We start from the raw sequence: 23,990 nt of genomic DNA, 5'->3' as shown, positions 1-23,990 counted from the left end.
GTCGTCAACATACCTGCAGTATATGGCCGGTTTCAAGTTCATGTCGACTAAGACTTTTTGCTCGATGGTACCCATGTAGAAGTTTGCAAACAGGACACCTAGGGGAGAACCCATAGCGACCCCATCTACTTGCTTATACATGTGCCCATCCGGGCTCAAGAAGGGTGCCTCTTTAGTACAAGCTTGGAGTAGTTTCCTCAGAATACTTTCTGGCATGTCAAGAGGAGTACAGGCTGGATCACGATACACTCTGTCGGCTATCATTCCGATTGTCTCGTCCACAGGTACGTTGGTAAACAGCGATTCTACGTCCAACGAGGCTCTTATCCCTGTGGCCCGTGCGCCCCGCAGTAAGTCCACAAATTCCTTTGGAGACTTCAGGCTGAAGGCGCAAGGAACATAAGGAGTCAGCAGGCCGTTGAGTCGCTTCGCCAATCTGTACGTGGGTGTGGGTATCTGGCTAATGATTGGCCGAAGTGGGTTTCCAGGCTTGTGCGTCTTGACATTTCCATACGCATATCCAGGTTTATATTCCCCAATGATCTTTGGCAGGTGGAGTCCGGATTTCTTGGCGTTCACAGTTTCGATCAGTTTGTTGACCTTTGCTTTTAATTCGGCTGTAGTGTCCTTCGTTACCCTTTGGAACTTAGTTTGGTCAGAGAGTATGATGTTCATTTTCGCCAGATATTCGTCTTTTTTAAGAATGACATATATTGGCGACTTGTCACCTCTCCTGACAACTATCTCCTTGTTCTCACGAAGGCTTTTAGCTGCCGCTCTAAGCTCGGGGGACAGTATGGTGCTTCTGTACCAACTTCTGTTTACCAACGTGCCTGTGGACGAGACAATCGGAATGATAGCCGACAGAGTGTATCGTGATCCAGCCTGTACTCCTCTTGACATGCCAGAAAGTATTCTGAGGAAACTACTCCAAGCTTGTACTAAAGAGGCACCCTTCTTGAGCCCGGATGGGCACATGTATAAGCAAGTAGATGGGGTCGCTATGGGTTCTCCCCTAGGTGTCCTGTTTGCAAACTTCTACATGGGTACCATCGAGCAAAAAGTCTTAGTCGACATGAACTTGAAACCGGCCATATACTGCAGGTATGTTGACGACATTTTTACACAGGTACCTGATGTCAGACATCTGCAGGAGCTGAAGGAGGCATTTGAGCAGAGTTCCGTGCTGCGTTTCACTTACGAGACGGAAAAGGATGGGAAGCTGCCTTTTCTAGATGTAACAGTCATGGAAAAGGGCGGAGGTTTCCACACTGCAGTCTACACAAAGGAAACAAACATAGGAATGTGCCTAAATGCCAACAGCGACTGCCCCGACAGGTACAAGAGGAGTGTTGTTAACGCATACGTCGACCGTGCTCTCAGCCATAGCTCAGAATGGAAGCAAGTCGACGAAGAACTCTGTAGGGTAAGGCAGGTTCTAGTCAATAACGGCTTCTCCAATGGTTTCATCGAAGACATCATAAGAAGGAAAGTGAAAAGCCATGCAACCTCCGAAGAGACAACTAACACAACACCTATACCCCCTATTAGACTATTTTACAGGAACTTCTTTTCCACAGCTCATAAAACAGAGGAAAGGGTCCTGAAAGATATTGTTAATAGAAACGTTATCCCTACAGACAAAAATCAGAGGATACAACTGACGATTTACTATAAAACCAGAAAAACGGCCAGCCTACTCATGAGAAACTCTCCAGACACGAAACAGAACGCTTTAAAAGAGACTAACGTCGTCTATGCCTTCAAATGCCCACTTGGGGACTGTAAGCTCCAAAAAACCCAGTATATAGGCAAGACAACAACATCTCTTTCTAGGCGTTTAACGATGCATAAACAACAGGGCTCCATTAAGGAACATATAATCTCTTCCCATAACCAAACCATCGCCAGAGAAATCCTAGTAAACAACACAGAAATCATCGATAGATACAGCGATAGCAGGCGGCTCGACGTTTGCGAGGCACTACACATCAAGAAGTCAACACCAGCAATCAACAGCCAATTATTGCACAACTATATTCTACCCACCTCAAGACTCCGCTCCAATATAGAAGCATCAAGAAATATGGACCAATAGGCTTTCTACAAACACTTCTATTCAATATCCATTGTTTCGTGTTCTGTCTTGTGTTGATACTTTTAATACCCTATTAATATCCTCTAATGCCACATCATCCTTCCCACCTTACTCAAATGTAATGCCACATCACCCTTCCCACCTCACTCAAATGTAGATATAAAATCAGGGAAACGCAAGTTCTAATCAGTTGTGTATTTGTGAAGTCTTTGAAAATGTAATAAGTTTTACGAAACGCGCCCGTGTCGCGTCAGACTAGAAATAAAAATGAATTTTGGAGAAGTGATTTTTGATTTACCTCCAACAGTGAAGCATAATGTACGAAAGATTGAGAAAATTCGTGTTAGAATTATTAATCTTACTTTTTCGGTCATATTTAATAAAATATGTCTACAGGAAAGACTGCTACCAAAATATACTAATATATATATATATATATATATATATATATATATATATATATATATATATATATATATATATATATATATATATATATATATATATATATATATATATATATATATATATATATATATATACATATATATATATAAATGGAAGAGCTCTAACCAAATAATACTGAAGTGAACAATGAGCTCCTGGAAACGATGATGATAATCTGAACTGCACAACTCCACAAGATAAATTTTTAGTATTCAAAACTCGGGATCACAGTCGTCACCTCTTTCGGCTCCGAATTAATGTATGGCTAATCCTTCTCCTTCCCTGCACTTATTGTATTTATAGTCCGAAGACTGAGTGTTTTTATATGAAACTCATCAATTACATTTTGGAGCGAGATATTAATTACGCGGTAAATATTCTCGTTTTCTGGAACAATAATCGCGTATTATATTCTCTTATGACTAAGATCAGTTTCGTTATAAGTTTAACACAATCACAGCAACATTTTTATTTTACATATTATGTTAAAGTTAGGAAATAGTCTCGAAACTTTCGGTCAACATGGCCTGTGTTAACTATAAGAGAACACTTGGGTGTACTTGGTCAAAGGTGCACGTGTGTGCCCGCTCCACACGGACAACTGAGGCATAATATAGATTTATGTATTTGTTACTGTATTTGTTTAAGTTGTCCAAAATGTTTTACCAATATTGTCCGAACGAAAAAAATATACATAACTTTCTCAATTTGTGATTCCAATCACAAATTGTAATCTCCATATTTGTTCTCTTCATGTTTTGTTCACATTTTAATTTCTCTGGAAAACTAAATTGCAAATTAATTTTTAAACTAATATTTTTGTAGGAATAATGAGTCTAAACAAGATTATAATTTTAATATATTATTTTATTGGATGGTAAACGTTATTAAAATAGTTTATAGTTCTTTATGCAGGCGATGAGTCACAATAACGTGGCTAAAGTATGTTGACCAGACCACACACTAGAAGGCGAAGGGACGATGACGTTTCGGTCCGTCCTGACCATTCTCAAGTCGATTGACCATTCTCAATTCGACTTGAGAAGGGTCCAGGACGGACTGAAACGTCATCGTCCCTTCACCTTCTAGTGTGTGGTCTGTTCAACATAGTTCTTTATAACCGGACAAGGTTCAACGCAAACACAGGACCGGTTACTATTGGACTTAACAAGAGGGTAATATAAAAATGTTGTGGATTCCCTCTCACATTGGCCTGCAGAATAAAGTTGACGCCCTTGCTAAGGTTGCAGTAAATAAAGACAGTGTTGAACGGAATCTTGAATTCCCAAATAGGTCCCTTAAAAGTGTCATGAGACGAGAACTCTTGGATGAATTTGAAGAAAGTAGAACAATGCAAACTGGAACTGGCAGGTCCATTGTTCACCATAATGAAATGTGTGAAGTAAAACATGTGTATGGGGCAAGTAACAACAACAGCAGACTAACAGACGTAGTCACAACTCGAATACGACTTGGCTACAAGAATCTCTGGCAGTTGGGCTTGTATAGGGATCTAGGTGAAGTAAAGTACAAAGTGTGTGGACAAAGACAGGGACACACACTCGAACATTGTAACTTGGACTCTAATACAATTGAGCCATTTAGTGATAATCTAAAACTCACGTTAATTACATTTTTAATTTAAATAAAATATTTGTTTTTTAATTTAAATAAAAGATTTTTTAATTTTGAATTTAGATAAATTATTAAATAAATTTTTAATTTATATAAATTATTTTTTTAAATTTTGAATTTAAATAAATTTATTTAAAATAATAAATTTAAATTTATTGCTAATAATAAAATACCTGAAATCCTTGCACTGTAACCATATTTTGCTTCCAGTAGATAAACAACATATGACATTAAGAAGCAAGTAGTGTATTGTGAGGACCAATAATAACAAACAGCAGCTCCCCTATGACTGTAATATCTCCATTGCTCAAACAACTATGTAATAGCGATAAGACTTACCATAAATGTACAATGATTTACTGTAAAGATATAGCGCTTGAAATAGAACATTCCCTGTAACTAGGTGACATTGTAATTATAAGGTGTGAAGGATAGATGTAATTGTTACTGTAATGATCTCCGTTGAGGTCTGATAAAGACCATTTGTGCCCTCTGTAATCCCTTTTGCGCTACCGCTCACCGGATGAGTATGGGGTGCACAATAAACTAGCAGCCTCCGGAGGCAACAATCAATCAAGCAATACTCAGTGTTACAGGACTGTTACGGCCCGACCAGTTACTACAGCACTGTTACGGCCCGACCAGTTACTGCAGCACTGTTACGGCCCGACCAGTTACTGCAGCACTGTTACGGCCCGACCAGTTACTGCAGCACTGTTGCGTCCCGACCAGTTACTACAGCACTGTTACGGCCCGACCAGTTACTACAGCACTGTTACGCCACGACCAGTTACTGCAGCACTGTTACGGCCCAACCAGTTACTGCAGCACTGTTACGGCCCGACCAGTTACTGCAGCACTGTTACGGCTCGACCAGTTACTACAGCACTGTTACGGCCCGACCAGTTACTACAGGACTGTTGCGTCCCGACCAGTTACTACAGCACTGTTACGGCCCGACCAGTTACTGCAGCACTGTTACGTCCCGACCAGTTACTGCAGCACTGTTACGGCCCGACCAGTTACTGCAGCACTGTTACGGCCCGACCAGTTACTGCAGCACTGTTACGGCCCGACCAGTTACTGCAGCACTGTTACGGCCCGACCAGTTACTACAGCACTGTTACGGCCCGACCAGTTACTGCAGCACTGTTACGCCACGACCAGTTACTGCAGCACTGATACGGCCCGACCAGTTACTGCAGCACTGTTACGGCCCGACCAGTTACTGCAGCACTGTTACGGCCCGACCAGTTACTACAACACTGTTACGCCACGACCAGTTACTGCAGCACTGTTACGGCCCGACCAGTTACTACAGCACTGTTACGTCCCGACCAGTTACTGCAGCACTGTTACGGCTCGACCAGTTACTACAGCACTGTTACGGCCCGACCAGTTACTACAGGACTGTTGCGTCCAGACCAGTTACTACAGGACTGTTACGGCCCGACCAGTTACTGCAGCACTGTTACGTCCCGACCAGTTACTACAGGACTGTTGCGTCCCGACCAGTTACTACAGCACTGTTACGGCCCGACCAGTTACTGCAGCACTGTTACGGCTCGACCAGTTACTACAGCACTGTTGCGTCCCGACCAGTTACTACAGCACTGTTACGGCCCGACCAGTTACTACAGCACTGTTACGGCCCGACCAGTTACTACAGGACTGTTGCGGCCCGACCAGTTACTACAGCACTGTTACGTCCCGACCAGTTACTACAGCACTGTTACGGCCCGACCAGTTACTGCAGCACTGTTACGGCCCGACCAGTTACTACAGCACTGTTACGTCCCGACCAGTTACTACAGCACTGTTACGGCCCGACCAGTTTCTACAGGACTGTTACGGCCCGACCAGTTACTACAGGACTGTTGCGTCCCGACCAGTTACTACAGGACTGTTACGGCCCGACCAGTTACTGCAGCACTGTTACGTCCCGACCAGTTACTACAGGACTGTTGCGTCCCGACCAGTTACTACAGCACTGTTACGGCCCGACCAGTTACTGCAGCACTGTTACGGCTCGACCAGTTACTACAGCACTGTTGCGTCCCGACCAGTTACTACAGCACTGTTACGGCCCGACCAGTTACTACAGCACTGTTACGGCCCGACCAGTTACTATAGGACTGTTGCGGCCCGACCAGTTACTACAGCACTGTTACGTCCCGACCAGTTACTACAGCACTGTTACGTCCCGACCAGTTACTACAGCACTGTTACGGCCCGACCAGTTACTGCAGCACTGTTACGGCCCGACCAGTTACTACAGCACTGTTACGTCCCGACCAGTTACTACAGCACTGTTACGGCCCGACCAGTTTCTACAGGACTGTTACGGCCCGACCAGTTACTACAGCACTGTTGCGTCCCGACCAGTTACTACAGCACTGTTACGGCCCGACCAGTTACTACAGCACTGTTACTGCCCGACCAGTTACTACAGGACTGTTGCGTCCCGACCAGTTACTGCAGCACTGTTACGGCCCGACCAGTTACTACAGCACTGTTACGGCCCGACCAGTTTCTACAGGACTGTTACGGCCCGACCAGTTACTACAGCACTGTTGCGTCCCGACCAGTTACTACAGCACTGTTACGGCCCGACCAGTTACTACAGCACTGTTACGGCCCGACCAGTTACTACAGGACTGTTGCGTCCCGACCAGTTACTACAGGACTGTTACGGCCCGACCAGTTACTACAGGACTGTTACGTCACGACCAGTTACTACAGCACTGTTACGTCACGACCAGTTACTGCAGCACTGTTACGGCCCGACCAGTTACTGCAGCACTGTTACGGCCCGACCAGTTACTACAGGACTGTTACGTCACGACCAGTTACTACAGCACTGTTGCGTCCCGACCAGTTACTGCAGCACTGTTACGGCCCGACCAGTTACTACAGGACTGTTACGGCCCGACCAGTTACTACAGCACTGTTACGGCCCGACCAGTTACTACAGCACTGTTAAGCCACGACCAGTTACTGCAGCACTGTTACGTCACGACCAGTTACTGCAGCACTGTTACGTCACGACCAGTTACTACAGCACTGTTACGGCCCGACCAGTTACTACAGCACTGTTACGGCCCGACCAGTTACTACAGGACTGTTACGGCCCGACCAGTTACTACAGCACTGTTACGGCCCGACCAGTTACTACAGCACTGTTACGCCACGACCAGTTACTGCAGCACTGTTACGTCACGACCAGTTACTACAGCACTGTTACGGCCCGACCAGTTACTACAGCACTGTTACGGCCCGACCAGTTACTACAGGACTGTTACGGCCCGACCAGTTACTACAGGACTGTTACGTCACGACCAGTTACTGCAGCACTGTTACGGCCCGACCAGTTACTGCAGCACTGTTACGGCCCGACCAGTTACTGCAGCACTGTTACGTCACGACCAGTTACTGCAGGACTGTTACGTCACGACCAGTTACTGCAGGACTGTTACGGCCCGACCAGTTACTACAGCACTGTTACGTCACGACCAGTTACTGCAGCACTGTTACGTCACGACCAGTTACTGCAGCACTGTTACGTCACGACCAGTTACTGCAGGACTGTTACGTCACGACCAGTTACTGCAGGACTGTTACGTCACGACCAGTTACTGCAGGACTGTTACGTCACGACCAGTTACTACAGGACTGTTACGTCACGACCAGTTACTGCAGCACTGTTACGGCCCGACCAGTTACTGCAGCACTGTTACGGCCCGACCAGTTACTGCAGCACTGTTACGCCACGACCAGTTACTGCAGCACTGTTACGTCACGACCAGTTACTGCAGCACTGTTACGTCACGACCAGTTACTGCAGCACTGTTACGTCACGACCAGTTACTGCAGCACTGTTACGTCACGACCAGTTACTGCAGCACTGTTACGCCACGACCAGTTACTGCAGCACTGTTACGCCACGACCAGTTACTGCAGCACTGTTACGTCACGACCAGTTACTGCAGCACTGTTACGTCACGACCAGTTACTGCAGCACTGTTACGTCACGACCAGTTACTGCAGCACTGTTACGTCACGACCAGTTACTGCAGCACTGTTACGTCACGACCAGTTACTGCAGCACTGTTACGTCACGACCAGTTACTGCAGCACTGTTACGTCACGACCAGTTACTGCAGCACTGTTACGTCACGACCAGTTACTGCAGCACTGTTACGTCACGACCAGTTACTGCAGCACTGTTACGTCACGACCAGTTACTGCAGCACTGTTACGTCACGACCAGTTACTGCAGCACTGTTACGTCACGACCAGTTACTGCAGCACTGTTACGTCACGACCAGTTACTGCAGCACTGTAATAAACAATATACTGTACTCCGCAAGTGTCTTATAAACTTGCATAATGGTAAAATAGAGTATCAGTTTCCAGTCTTTTATTATAAAAAATCAATAAAGAGATTTATGGATAAAAAGGAAAACCATTCAATATATCTTTAAAATTTACAGAGATGAAGGATACTAGATTTTTTCCTGGAAACAAAAGCTTATATTTTCAGACTGTCAATAGCCATCCTACAGTGCTTTTGATATATTACATAACGTACAGATCTAAAAGTATAATTTTAAGATAAATATTGAATGTCCTCACATTTTCACTACATACTATCTTCATCATAACTTGCTTAGCTAAATGAATTGTGGGGTTCAGTCCCTGAGCCCATTATGTGCCTCTGTAACCCTTTCCACTACCGCCCACAAGATGGGTATGGGGTGCATAATAAATGAACTAAACTAAACTAACTCATCAGCGTAGCCATCTTTAACGCGCACTATTTACATCAATGTAACCACCTCGTAATTCACATTCACCTTCTCCTTCACCACCTGAGCCGGTGGCTGAGCGGACAGAACACTGCACGCGTGATCCTGTGGTCCCGGGTTCGATCCCGGGCGCCGGCAAGAAACAATAGGCAGAGTTTCTTCCACCCTGATGCTCCTGTTACCTAGCAGTAAATAGGTACCTGGGAGTTAGTCACCTGTGACCGGCTGCTTCCTGGGGGTGGAAGCCTGGTCGAGGACCGGGCCGTGGGGACACTAAGCCCCGAAATCCTCTCACGATAACCTCTCCTACACACTATCTTCACTTTAATCATCTAAACTACCTATATCTCACCTTCACCACCTTCCCTCACCTTCACCACCTTCCCTCACCTTCACCACCTTCCCTCACCTTCACCACCTTCCCTCACCTTCCCTCACCTTCCCTCACCTTCACCACCTTCCCTCACCTTAACCACCTTCCCTCACCTTCACCACCTTCCCTCACCTTCACCACCTTCCCTCACCTTCACCACCTTCCCTCACCTTCACCACCTTCCCTCACCTTCACCACCTTCCCTCACCTTCACCACCTTCCCTCAACTTCACCACCTTCCCTCACCTTCACCACCTTCCCTCACCTTCCCTCACCTTCCCTCACCTTCACCACCTTCCCTCACCTTCACCACCTTCCCTCACCTTCACCACCTTCCCTCACCTTCACCACCTTCCCTCACCTTCACCACCTTCCCTCACCTTCCCTCACCTTCCCTCACCTTCACCACCTTCCCTCACCTTCACCACCTTCCCTCACCTTCACCACCTTCCCTCACCTTCACCACCTTCCCTCACCTTCCCTCACCTTCCCTCACCTTCACCACCTTCCCTCACCTTCACCACCTTCCCTCACCTTCACCACCTTCCCTCACCTTCACCACCTTCCCTCATCTTCACCACCTTCCCTCACCTTCACCACCTTCCCTCACCTTCACCACCTTCCCTCACCTTCCCTCACCTTCCCTCACCTTCCCTCACCTTCACCACCTTCTCTCACCTTCACCACCTTCCCTCACCTTCACCACCTTCCCTCACCTTCACCACCTTCCCTCACCTTCCCTCACCTTCCCTCACCTTCACCACCTTCCCTCACCTTCACCACCTTCCCTCACCTTCACCACCTTCCCTCACCTTCACCACCTTCCCTCACCTTCACCACCTTCCCTCACCTTCACCACCTTCCCTCACCTTCACCACCTTCCCTCACCTTCACCACCTTCCCTCACCTTCACCACCTTCCCTCACCTTCCCTCACCTTCCCTCACCTTCACCACCTTCCCTCACCTTAACCACCTTCCCTCACCTTCACCACCTTCCCTCACCTTCACCACCTTCCCTCACCTTCACCACCTTCCCTCACCTTCACCACCTTCCCTCACCTTCACCACCTTCCCTCACCTTCACCACCTTCCCTCACCTTCACCACCTTCCCTCACTTCACCACCTTCCCTCACCTTCACCACCTTCCCTCACCTTCCCTCACCTTCCCTCACCTTCACCACCTTCCCTCACCTTCACCACCTTCCCTCACCTTCCCTCACCTTCCCTCACCTTCCCTCACCTTCCCTCACCTTCCCTCACCTTCACCACCTTCCCTCACCTTCACCACCTTCACCACCTTCCCTCACCTTCACCACCTTCACCACCTTCCCTCACCTTCCCTCACCTTCCCTCACCTTCACCACCTTCCCTCACCTTCACCACCTTCCCTCACCTTCACCACCTTCCCTCACCTTCACCACCTTCCCTCACCTTCCCTCACCTTCCCTCACCTTCACCACCTTCCCTCACCTTCACCACCTTCCCTCACCTTCACCACCTTCCCTCACCTTCACCACCTTCCCTCACCTTCCCTCACCTTCCCTCACCTTCACCACCTTCCCTCACCTTCACCACCTTCCCTCACCTTCACCACCTTCCCTCACCTTCACCACCTTCCCTCACCTTCACCACCTTCCCTCACCTTCCCTCACCTTCCCTCACCTTCACCACCTTCCCTCACCTTCACCACCTTCACCACCTTCCCTCACCTTCACCACCTTCCCTCACCTTCACCACCTTCCCTCACCTTCACCACCTTCCCTCACCTTCACCACCTTCACCACCTTCCCTCACCTTCACCACCTTCCCTCACCTTCACCACCTTCCCTCACCTTCACCACCTTCCCTCACCTTCACCACCTTCCCTCACCTTCCCTCACCTTCCCTCACCTTCACCACCTTCCCTCACCTTCACCACCTTCCCTCACCTTCACCACCTTCACCACCTTCCCTCACCTTCACCACCTTCACCACCTTCCCTCACCTTCACCACCTTCCCTCACCTTCCCTCACCTTCCCTCACCTTCACCACCTTCCCTCACCTTCACCACCTTCCCTCACCTTCCCTCACCTTCCCTCACCTTCACCACCTTCCCTCACCTTCACCACCTTCACCACCTTCCCTCACCTTCACCACCTTCCCTCACCTTCACCACCTTCCCTCACCTTCCCTCTCCTTCACCACCTTCCCTCACCTTCACCACCTTCCCTCACCTTCACAACCTTCCCTCACCTTCACCACCTTCCCTCACCTTCACCACCTTCCCTCACCTTCACCACCTTCCCTCACCTTCCCTCACCTTCACCACCTTCCCTCATCTTCACCACCTTCACCACCTTCCCTCACCTTCACCACCTTCCCTCACCTTCACCACCTTCCCTCACCTTCACCACCTTCCCTCACCTTCACCACCTTCCCTCACCTTCCCTCACCTTCACCACCTTCCCTCACCTTCACCACCTTCCCTCACCTTCACCACCTTCCCTCACCTTCACCACCTTCCCTCACCTTCACCACCTTCCCTCACCTTCCCTCACCTTCCCTCACCTTCACCACCTTCCCTCACCTTCACCACCTTCACCACCTTCCCTCACCTTCACCACCTTCCCTCACCTTCACCACCTTCCCTCACCTTCCCTCACCTTCACCACCTTCACCACCTTCCCTCTCCTTCACCACCTTCCCTCTCCTTCACCACCTTCCCTCACCTTCACCACCTTCCCTCACCTTCACCACCTTCCCTCACCTTCACCACCTTCCCTCACATTCACCACCTTCCCTCACCTTCACCACCTTCCCTCACCTTCACCACCTTCCCTCACCTTCACCACCTTCCCTCACCTTCACCACCTTCCCTCACCTTCACCACCTTCCCTCACCTTCACCACCTTCCCTCACCTTCACCACCTTCCCTCACCTTCACCACCTTCCCTCACCTTCACCACCTTCCCTCACATTCACCACCTTCCCTCACCTTCACCACCTTCCCTCACCTTCACCACCTTCCCTCACATTCACCACCTTCCCTCACCTTCACCACCTTCCCTCACCTTCACCACCTTCCCTCACCTTCCCTCTCCTTCACCACCTTCCCTCACCTTCACCACCTTCCCTCACCTTCCCTCACCTTCACCACCTTCCCTCACCTTCACCACCTTCCCTCACCTTCCCTCACCTTCACCACCTTCCCTCACCTTCACCACCTTCACCACCTTCCCTCACCTTCACCACCTTCCCTCCTCCCTGATCAGATTCCCCCAATGCTGACAAGGACTGTCTCTGAAACTTGGCTCAGAGACGTCCATAGGTAATGACCAGGTAAGAACTTGAAGGTCACATTAATAAAAAAGAATAAAAAAGCAAATCCAACTCTTGTGTGGAAGAGGACAGCTGTGTGCACCTGCTGGACAGTTCTGGGGTAGCCGCCCCAGTCAGGTTGTGGGAGGATCCTTAGACAACGGCTTGAGAGATGCACACACTCTTGGCTTAATGTGTCCAGCTGTTCTTTGCCGCTCCATGTAGTTATCGACGTCTCCCAACCAGCCTCTTCTGGCTCTCACAAATGATCTTTGTCAGATTACCATTGGCAAATTGTTATGGTTAGCTAGACTATCAGAACGGTTAGTCAGACCAACCTCTTCACAAGGCCACCAAGAAAGTTCTAATGCTAACTTAAGTGTCGTAACATTTACTGAAAGGTTTATTCATACATCAGCAATGAAAATCACAATAATACATATTACAATGTATATGGCTGAACTAGGAGGTCTACAGTAATGTAAATTTTCCATAGCCTCGCCTGTCTTGCCTACTGGTAGTCTGTAAAGTTTGCACATAATTTCTGCCCTTCAAACAATAAATACGTCTATAACCTCTTATTGGCCAATAAATCACTTCATCACAATTTATGGTGCATATATTTAATCACCTTGATAGTAAATAATAATTCCAATACACATATGAATCAGTACCACCATTCAAAATCACAGCCAGTCCCTATCATGTGCCACTCATTCACTCCACAAATAAATCTTATATATAAATGAATATTTTTCCTAAACATATAAATATGCTCTCATTGTGGGGTATGTGGTTCATTTATTTCATTACTTAGTTATTACACTTAAAGAAGTAAACTATTTTTAATTATTTAGGGTTAATTTCCAGGGGATTGTATATTAATTTAATACTAAGTTTTAGCGGACTGTATGTATAACCCAGGAGCCACACAATTCCCGCAGTTGGGGGGAAGGGGGGGGGGGGGATGTAGTTAGTTAGAATTCAGATAGAGCAGGAGTGGTAATTATAAGTTAAATTTGTTAAAAGTTATTGTATACTCAATTAATTCATTAAATTATTTAAATTACCTACTTCTGAATTGTGGCTAGTAAAGTTACATCCTTAGCTGCTAAGATGACTATTTAAGGTGTTTAATAGCCACCTTAATTGGATTAATTTAACCAATTACTGGGTAACGTAATTGACATAGGATACCTTGATTGTTTCAAGCGTTAGTTTGTCAAATATATATAAATAAGTTTGAGTGGATTTTAACAGGAGCGGCCAAGTATAGGCCATTAGACCTTCAATAGTTTTTTTGTTCTTAAGTTCCTATGTTCTTATATATATTACTAACTATGGATTGTTTATCGTTTTGGCGGTGATTTTGTCCTGTCCTATTTTATCCTATTTGGCTGTGATAAATAGTCATATTTATGCCATAAATCATTAGAGTCAGGCAGAGTGTCAGAGTTGTGTAAGGTGGCTAATGTGGTACCAATTTTTAAGAAAGAAGATAGATCACTTGCGTCAAACTATCGGTCAATTAGCCTAACGTCTAATGTGGGAAAGTTACTTGAATCGATAATTGCAAATACCATTCATTTTCATCTTGAAAAACATAAATTAATAAACGAGTCACAACATGGTTTTACAAATGGCTGTTTATGTTTAACAAATTTGTTATCATTTTATTCCAGCATAGTTGAGGCAGTTGATAGTGGTAAGGTTTCCAATGTTGTGTACCTTGACTTTAGCAAAGCTTTTGATACAGTCCCACATGAAAGGACTGATTAAAAAGATAGAGGCTCATGATATTGGGGGTGCTATATAAAGTTGGACTAAGGCATGGCTGTACCAAAGGAAACAGAGAGTTAGTATAAATGGGTTTAAGTCAGAGTGGGAATATGATGTGAGTGGAGTGTCTCAAGGCTCTGTCTTGGGACCTCTGTTGTTTATAATATATATAAATGATTTGGATTCAGGTCTGAGTAGCAACATTTGCAAATTTGCCGATGATACAAAAATCGGAAGGGAAATTAACACTGAAGAAGACTCACTATCACTTCAAGTTGATCTTGAAGTGATAGTGAGAGATAGTTGATCCTAATTTTTACTTACGAGATGGAGAAGAATGGGAAGCTGCCCTTTCTAGAAGTAACAGTCATGGAAAGGAGCGGAGGTTTCCACACTGCGGTCTACACTAAGGAAACAAACATGGGAATGTGCCTCAATGCCAACAGTGACTGCCCAGACAGGTACAAGAGGAGTGTTGTCAACGCTTACGTCGACCGTGCTCTCAGCCACAGCTCAGGATGGAAGCAAGTCGATGAAGATCTCTGTAGGGTAAGGCAGGTCCTAGTCAACATCGGCTTCTCCAATGGTTTCCTTGAAGACATCATAAAAAGAAAAGTGAAACGCCATGCAACCTCTGAAGAGTCAACTAACACAACACCTGTACCTCCCTATCAGACTATTTAACAGGAACTTCTTTTCCACAGCTCATAAAACGGAGGAAAGGGTCCTGAAAGATATTGTTATTAGGAACGTTATCCCTACAGACAAAAATCAGAAGATACAATTGACGATTTACTATAAAACCAAAAAAACGGCCAACCTACTCATGAAAAACTCTCCAGACACAAAGCAGAACGTCTTAAAAAGAGACCAACGTCGTCTATGCCTTCAAATGCCCACTTGGGGACTGTAAGCTCCAAAGAACTTAGTATATAGGCAAGACAACAACATCTCTTTCCAGGCGATTAACAATGCATAAGCAACAGGGCTCCATTAAGGAACATATAATCTCTTCCCACAACCAGACCATCACCAGAGAAGTCTTAGCAAACAACACAGAAATCGTCGATAGATACAGCGATAGCAGGCGGCTTGACATCTGCGAGGCATTACACATCAGAAAGTCAACACCAGCAATCAACAGCCAATTAATGTAAAACTATATTCTACCCACTTCAAGACTCGGTACCAATATAGAAGCATCAAGAGGAAGTATGGGCCAATAGGCCCTTTGCAGTTACTTCCATTCTTCCCTCTCATTTATCCAATTAATACCCAATGTTCCGTGTTCTGTCTTGTGTTGGTCAAAAGTTTGTTCACCTCATCCAAAACTGTTGCAACATATCACCTCACCCAAATGCGAGTATATAGGACAAGCTGTTTAAGTGTCTAGCATAAGTAAAACTCTGTTTAGTGTTTTCAGGTTAAAGTTGTGTGTGTGAAAACTAAAGTCTTTGAAAATGTAATAAGTTTTTATTTAATTTATTTATTTATATATACAAGAAGGTACATTGGGTTTGTGAGAATACATTGGATAGTACAGTATTTACATTCTTGTAAAGTCACTAGTACGCGCAGCGTTTCGGGCAGGTCCTTAATCTAGCAGATAATTTTAAGTAGGTAATTTCAATCAGAAATGATAAATGATAAAGATACATTGCAAGAGAAAAATGAGATGAGAGAGATAAGTAGGTATATTAAAGCACATTGTTATATTAAAGCTCTGATTGATTACATTGACAGCTTGATTAGTAATTTAAACAAGGTTAATAGACACCATACAGCAGATTGACAGCACATATAAGACAGCAATGATCACAATGGTAAAGATGTTCAGATTGGGTACATAAAGATTGGGAGACTGGGTAGCAAAAGATACAGATAAACAAGATTTATAAACACCATACTTACACCAAGTTATTACAAAACGCGTTCAAGCGTTGCGTCAGACTAGAAATAAAAATGAATTTTGGAGAATTGATTTTTCAATTACCATCGACAGTAAAAGAAACATAAGAAATATTGAGAAAATTCGTGTTAGAATTATTAATCTTACATTTTCGGTCATATTTAACAACATATGTTTAAAGAAAGACTGCTACCAAGATATACTAATATATATATGTATATATATATATACATATATATATATACATATATATATATATATATATATATATATATATATATATATATATATATATATATATATATATATATATATATATATGCGAACAAGCCTGAATGGTCCCCAGAACTATATGCAACTGAAAACTCACACCCAAGAAGTGACTCGATCCCATACTGCCAGGAGCACTCTGCTGGCGTACAGGATCCCTTAACCGCTCGACCAACACGACCGGACAAAAGAGGATGGTAGCCGAGGCTATTTCCATCCACCCCGCCAGCACTCGGTTGGTAATCTTGGGCATGGTATTTTCTCAAATCACCTCATTCTTTGGGGCACACGTGAGGAACACAAATGCGAACAAGCCTGAATTATATATATATATATATATATATATATATATATATATATATATATATATATATATATATATATATATATATATATATATATATATATATATATATATATATATATATATATATATATATATATATATAAAATGGAAGGGAGTACCACCTCTAGCTGGAAGAAGGGGGACCCATAGCCTCGGAGGAAACCACGCATAACGCATTAGAGGGAATGTTTAGATCCCCTCCAATACAGTTTCTGTGTGCTTTTCTCCTACCACCCCCTTCCTTTTTATTTTTTGTGCTTTATTATGCATTTGATGGATCCCTTAATTCATATATTAATTCTATAATGGATAATAATTCACTTGAACGTGTCCAGCGTAGGATGACAAAGTTAATTCCCCGAACTAGAAACCTCTCATATGAGAAAAGATTGACAAAGCTTAAATTTCATTCTCTAGAAAGGCGAAGAGTTAGGGGTGACATGATAGAGGTTTACAAGTGGATGAATGGACTTAACAAAGGGAATATTAATAGGGAATTAAGGAGCCGCGAGTCAGTTTTTTAGACTTTGTTCAATGTCAACTGTGGGGTTTTCTATTTTGCTTTCCCGACTGCACTGCGTACGTCTCCAATGTACATGTGGCAGACGCTTCACGAAGCTGTCGGAATTAGCAGGGAAAATACGAGAGCAGCCGTACAGGGCCTGGGAACAAGGTGGAGTTAGAGTCCTTGAGGGTCTCTTCTCAGACTAGCCTCACCTGGTCCTGCTCCACGTTGATCGTTGGAATCTCCTCAATGATTTAACACTTTAAGGGACTCCTAGGGTCCTCATCACATTTATAGTTTAGTGAATAATAGGCAACTCGGTGTTGAAGACACTTAGAGCTGAAGGCTTGAGTAATGTTGGCAGTATTCAGAAGTGGTTCAACGGAAACACCGCATAAAGCTTAACAGTAGTTTATTTACTAACTTAACCACTAATACACAGGGTGCTTGATTTACTTTAGATTGGCGTCAGCAAAGCTATGGTTATATTAGCGAGACTCTTGACGTCTGGCTAAACGACTCGTATCCACTCGTGGAGAAACACCTAACTTAACACAGTTGACAGCCAATCATTAACACGGCAAAGCTAACTGCCGGTATGCAAAGGGATCACAAGAGTTCCAACCGGATACTCGGGTAATGATGAGCAATAAATTACAATAGCACTGTCAATGGGACAGGCAATAAACATGCACAATAATAATGTCACACAATAACTAAATGTGTGGTGTATGTCATGCTCACATTCACAGACGAGTGTAATGTCGTGATACCACACACATAAACACGCATACACCGTCGGGTGTCTAGGTCTCCACCTATACCTGTGTCAGGTATAAGAAGGTGAGAACTGTGGTTGATCCCTCAGATCAGCACAGACAGAAACAATAATACAATGACAAGATCTTGTACTTACAGGTAGACTACCTCTCTTATTCACTCACTCACTCAGGCACATTTATGCAAGAACTCGTAGGTAGCTTGATAGCTGGTTTCGTTCGGCGACAGGCTTTCCCACATACCGTACTTGACACGGAGGGTACTCGCAGGAGGGCACGCTGTATGTCTAACAGACACACGCACACACACTTGATGGCACTGGCAGTGAGTAAGATGGTGATGTCACGTAGTACAGTGAGGCAGGGCGGGGCGGCTTGAGGCTGCTACACGCTCTTGACAGTGGTGGCTGCAGGTTATATGGTACCAAGCGGTACACTGTGGCAAAAGTCACTCACAGATTTACTTAGGCGGCGGCACTACCATAGTTCACTCTAGGTCACTCACAGACGATATCTATTTGTCACCAGGGGTTACCTGATACCAATCTGTTTCACTCTGTTGATTTGTCACTAGGCTTCTAAGCAATATAATCACGATCGCGATTCCGGGTGAAGGTTGGTATATCGAAAAGACGCTGAGCTTAACTTGACAGTGAGGAATGGACGGTGTTCAGTCTATTGGCCGATAGACAGAACAGAACACGTCCTCTATGTATGGGCTCCCTCACGTGAATGCTCTTGCAAGAGAATGCAGGGCTCCTCATGGGACACACACAAGAGATTATAATTGACCAATGGCGTTTCAGCAAAAGAGCGGGAACCAAATATATTGATCATTCCTTGATCAGTAGCAGAGGTGACGTCATGAACACGTCACGACCACGTCACAGTTGTTATTCTCCATCGCGCCGGTTGAGGCTGACCCCAGAGGTCAGATCTGTCGCCTCACTGGCGTCCCCTCTCTCTCTCTCTCACGCTTCGCACCCGCCAATGACCCTGTGGGTAAGTATGCTTACCTTCCCTGTATCTAATTTACCCTTGGGCATACGGTGGCCTCCGTATTTTAAACGTATTCCTGGTTAAGTGGGCATCCTGGAGATACCCAACATGATAGTTTACTATCCAGGGTTAACAGAGATAGGGCTTGTGCACGAGATCGGTGCACTGTACACTGCAATGAGCCATTCAAGTCAGCTGTGGGATAATCTTGAGAGACCATCCTCTCACATCAACAAATCTTTTTTGTTGTATATGAAAAGGGCTGCAATTGTTCCAAGTTTCAGTACTGCAACCTGAATAGAAAGGTAGAGTTAATTTTTTTTTCAACGAATATTACACGTTTTCAGTAAGTCCCTACAACCACAAGTTTCAAATATAATCATTCTATGACACTTTTCTGACACATTGGCATATAATAAAGGATCTGATGCCGCAGATTTTTCAAAATATGTTTAGTTTTACTAATAATACAAATAGTCAAAGTTCCCCCAAAAAATTATGCAAATATATCGTGTTTATTGATATTATAAAATCAATAAATGAATTTAGGAAAAAACGCTGGCATAAGATAGATTTTAGAGACATAAACTTTACATTTAAGATGTAAGTTTCATGTAAATTGAATAAAAATGAAAGAGTAGGGACTACGTTTATGTTACTTTAAAAATGAATCATTAAAAATTAAAGTCTAAGGTGCTGCCATCTGTGGTTGACAGTGACATCCAACCCATGTCACCAATTTCCTCCAAAATTTGCATTCTTACAGATAGGCTTACGTGCAGTCAGGTGTACAAGTTTCATGTAAATAGTCCAATAAACAAATTAGAAAAATACAATAAAAAAAAAAAAAAAAAAATTAACTTAATTTTCTTTATAAAACTAATTATTATTATTTTTTCATTTATGTTATTGTGATAGCTGAGAGTCATAGACATGATTTCAGTTGACACTTGTGTTTGATGTTAATTTTTGACCATTTTGGAAAAATTTTGACACACAATTCAATATTTTTTTCCCTTCCTATTTATGCTACGATGCTGAGACTTGAGCCAGATGAAACCCTTTTCATGTATATACAACTCGTCAAAAAAGTTTGATTGAAATCTAAAGAGTTTTCAATGATTGTATATTTTGGGCATATTTGGAACTGATGCCCCCTTAAAAGTATCAACACAATACTGAATAAGAAACAATGGAAATATATTGGATAAGTTTATATTTAGGAAAGACCTGGGTAAATACTGGTTCGGTAACAGAGTTGTTGATTTGTGACACCAGTAACTGCGTAACGTAATAGAAGTACACACATTGTAAATCAAATGCAGTATCATTCATTGTTAACTGGGAACACTTTTATGGAAGAAATGGCATATATGCTCGGGATGGGGTGCATTTATCTAGGGGTGGGGGTTGTTGCTGTTGCCAACTCGTTGGAACCTGTGGTTGGAGGAGTTTGTTTGGGTTTAAACAGTTAGTAGACAGTTGGAATGGGACTTGATATGGCAATAAAGGAGGATAATAAAATAAAATAAATATTAGGAGGCAATAAAAGTATGTGTTGGCAGGGAAAAGAAATGGTAAATTAACAGGGAAGGAGAAGGGCCTCAAAATAACAATATACTTAAGGTATATTACACGAACAGTAAGAGTCTAAGTAACAAAATAAACGATTTAAATCCTCTTGTCTGCACAGAACAAATAGCTATTATTGTATCTATTTGTACAGCTGCATTCTACATTCATCTGTACCGAAACAGATGAATGTAGAAAACAGAGAACTATTAGATGAATATCAAATAAACGGATTTAAACTATTTCACACAGATAGATATATTAGACAAGGAGGGAAAGTAGCCATATATGTTAGGGAAAAATTGAAATGTAGTTTCAAAGAGGGAATCAAAACTGAGCCATACACAGAAACTATATGACAAGAATTTAGCAAAAAAAGTTTAAAATCTTATAATAGGAGTTATATACAGGCCATCAAACTTAGACAGAATGGAAAAAAGCATCTATTGGATTAAATATCTAGAGCATCTAGGTCTAACATTATTTGTGTCATGGATGACTTTAATTTTAGTGGAATAAACTGGCTTAACAGAACAGGGAATAATGAAGCAAAAGATTTTCTTGAATTAATGGACGATTGATTCCTTAAGGAACCAACTTATGGAAACATTATTTAAGACTTAGTGTTAACTAACGAGGAAACGCAAATTAATGACATCGATATAGGAAGTGAGCTAGGGAACAGTGATCACAAAGAAATCATATTTAGCATAGTATGGAATAGATTTGTTCCAGGAAATTCTGTTAAAGTGCCAGATTTTCGAAATGCGGATTTTAATGGCGAAATAATTTTTTAGGATGAAATAGACTGGAAAGTCCTGGGTATGAGGGGTGAGCCGGTCTTGGAGGAAGTCGTGAACCCAGCGATTGATAATGTAAAAAAGAGATTTCGGTGTGGATTCAAAATATAACTTATTTCAAAATATTTTAAGCAATGCACAGGAATGTAGTATACCATACAAATTGAATAGATCAAATAGTTATGACCCAAAATGGATAACAAAGGATCTGAAGAACTTTTTAAGTACAAAGAGAGCTTGGTACAAAAGGATTAAGAATGTGGAAGTCAGTATAGAACAAGAATTCGTCCAACTGGTTAGAAATTTAAAAAAAAAAATATAAGGAGGGCAAAAAGAAACTATGACGTTTGCATATCAGGGCAAGCAAAGACAAATCCTAAAGTTTTTTTCAGTTATATCGAACAAAGATTAGGGGAAAGGATAGGTCCATTAAAAACTGAGACAGGTCAGATAACTGATAATAACGAAGAGTTGGTAGTATTTTTAATAAATATTTTATCTCTGTATTTACTAAAGAGGAGCTGAACATTATGCCTTCAACCGAACAAGTCTGTGTGGGGGTTGGGACGAGGACAGTTCGACCAGTTTAGCAGTTACCAGGGAGGATGTTATTAAACACTTAGATAAACCCAAGCCAAACAAATCCCCAGGGCCGGACGAAGTATTTGCCAGGGTCCTTATAGAAAGCAAAGAGGAGCTTTGTGAGCCATTGTCTACCATATTTAATAAATCATTAGAGTCTGGCAGAGTGCCAGAGTAGTGGAAGGTTGCTAATGTGGTGCCAATTTTCAATAAAAGACATAGATCACTTGCGTTACACTATCTGTCAATTACCTTAACGTCTATTGTGGGAAAGTTACTTGAATTGATAATTTTAAATACCATTCGTCTTCATTTTGAAAAACATAAATTAATAAATGATTCACAACATGGTTTTACAAATCGCTGTTCATGTTTAACAAGTTTGCTATCATTTTATTCCAGCATAGTTGAGGCAGTTGATAGTGGTAAAGTTTGTGATGTTGTGTACCTTGACTTTAGCAAAGCATCTAATTCAGTGCCCACATGACACACTGATTAAAAAGATAGAGGCTCAGGGTATTGGAGGTGTTAAATTAAGTTGGATTAGGGCATGGCTATACCAAAGGAAACAGAGTTAGTATAAATGGGGTTAAGTCAGACTGGGAAAATGTTGTGAGTGCCTCAAGGCTTTGTCCTGGGACCTCTGTAGTTTATAATATATATAAATGATTTAGATTTAAGTTTGAGCAGCAATATTTGCAAATTTGCCGATGATACAAAAATCGTGATGGTAATAAACACGGGAAAAGACTCACTATTACTTCAAAACTATCTAAATAGCGTTTTGAAATGGTCAAAACATTGCCAGATGCAGTTTAATGCTGACAAATGCAAGGTTTTGAGGCTTGGTAATGAAGATAGAGTTACAAGATACGAGCTAGATGGTGTTGAAATTGCGAAGTCGAATTGCGAAAGGGATCTGGGAAGTACGATTAATAAGAATTTAAAACGAGAAAATCAATGCATAAATGTTCGTAATAAGGCAAATAGGACACTGGAATTTATTAATCGAACCATTAGTAATATAACACCTGGTGTCTTATTACTAATCTATAATCATCATCAGCTATATCTTGCTCTGGTTGGGCCTCATTTATATTATGCAGTTCAGTTTTGGTCGCCGTATTATAGAATGGATATAAATTCACTAGAACGCGTCCAACGTAGGATGACAAAATTAATCCTCCAAATTAGAAACCTGTCATATGAAGAAAGACTGACAAAGCTTAAATTACAGGGCGAAGAGGACAGGTTAACTAATTTAGCTGTTACCAGGAAGGTTGCATTAAACAAATAGTGAAACTCAAGCCAGACGAACGGCTTTCCCCAGGGTGCTTAAAGAATGCAAAGAGGAGCTTTGCAAGCCTTTGTCTACCATATTTAATAAATCATTAGAATCAGGTATAATGTAAGAGTCATGGAAGGTTGCTAATGTGGTACCAATTTTCAATAAAGGAGATTGATAACTTGTGTCAAACTATCGGCTAATTAGCCTAAAGTTTATTATGGGAAAGTTACCTGAATCGATAGTTGCAAATAACATTCGTCTTCATCTTGAAAAACATATCTTAATAAATGATTCACAACATAGTTTTACAAATCGCCGTTCATGTTTAACAAATTTGCTATCATATTATTCCAGTATAGTTGAGGCAGTTGATAGTGATTTAGGAAAAACCCTGGTAAATACTGGTTCGGTAATAAGGTTATTGATTTGTGGAACCAATTACACGTAACGTAATAGAAGTAGGATCCCTTGATTGTTTCAAGCCTAGGTTAGACATATAT

General features: G+C 43.1%; 1 protein-coding gene across 1 annotated transcript in view; it reads left to right on the top strand.

Annotated features, from left to right (window-relative positions):
• Positions 1-23,990, top strand: part of LOC123774536 (insulin receptor-related protein) — an 879,124-nt gene that overhangs the window by 676,080 nt on the left and 179,054 nt on the right. The gene's annotated exons all lie outside the window — the stretch shown is intronic.

Source organism: Procambarus clarkii, chromosome 51 (genome assembly GCF_040958095.1).
Source record: "Procambarus clarkii isolate CNS0578487 chromosome 51, FALCON_Pclarkii_2.0, whole genome shotgun sequence".
In the NCBI taxonomy this organism is placed as follows: Eukaryota; Metazoa; Arthropoda; class Malacostraca; order Decapoda; family Cambaridae; genus Procambarus; species Procambarus clarkii.
Note: the sequence above shows the minus strand (reverse complement) of the source record. Positions and strands in the feature narration are given on the sequence as shown.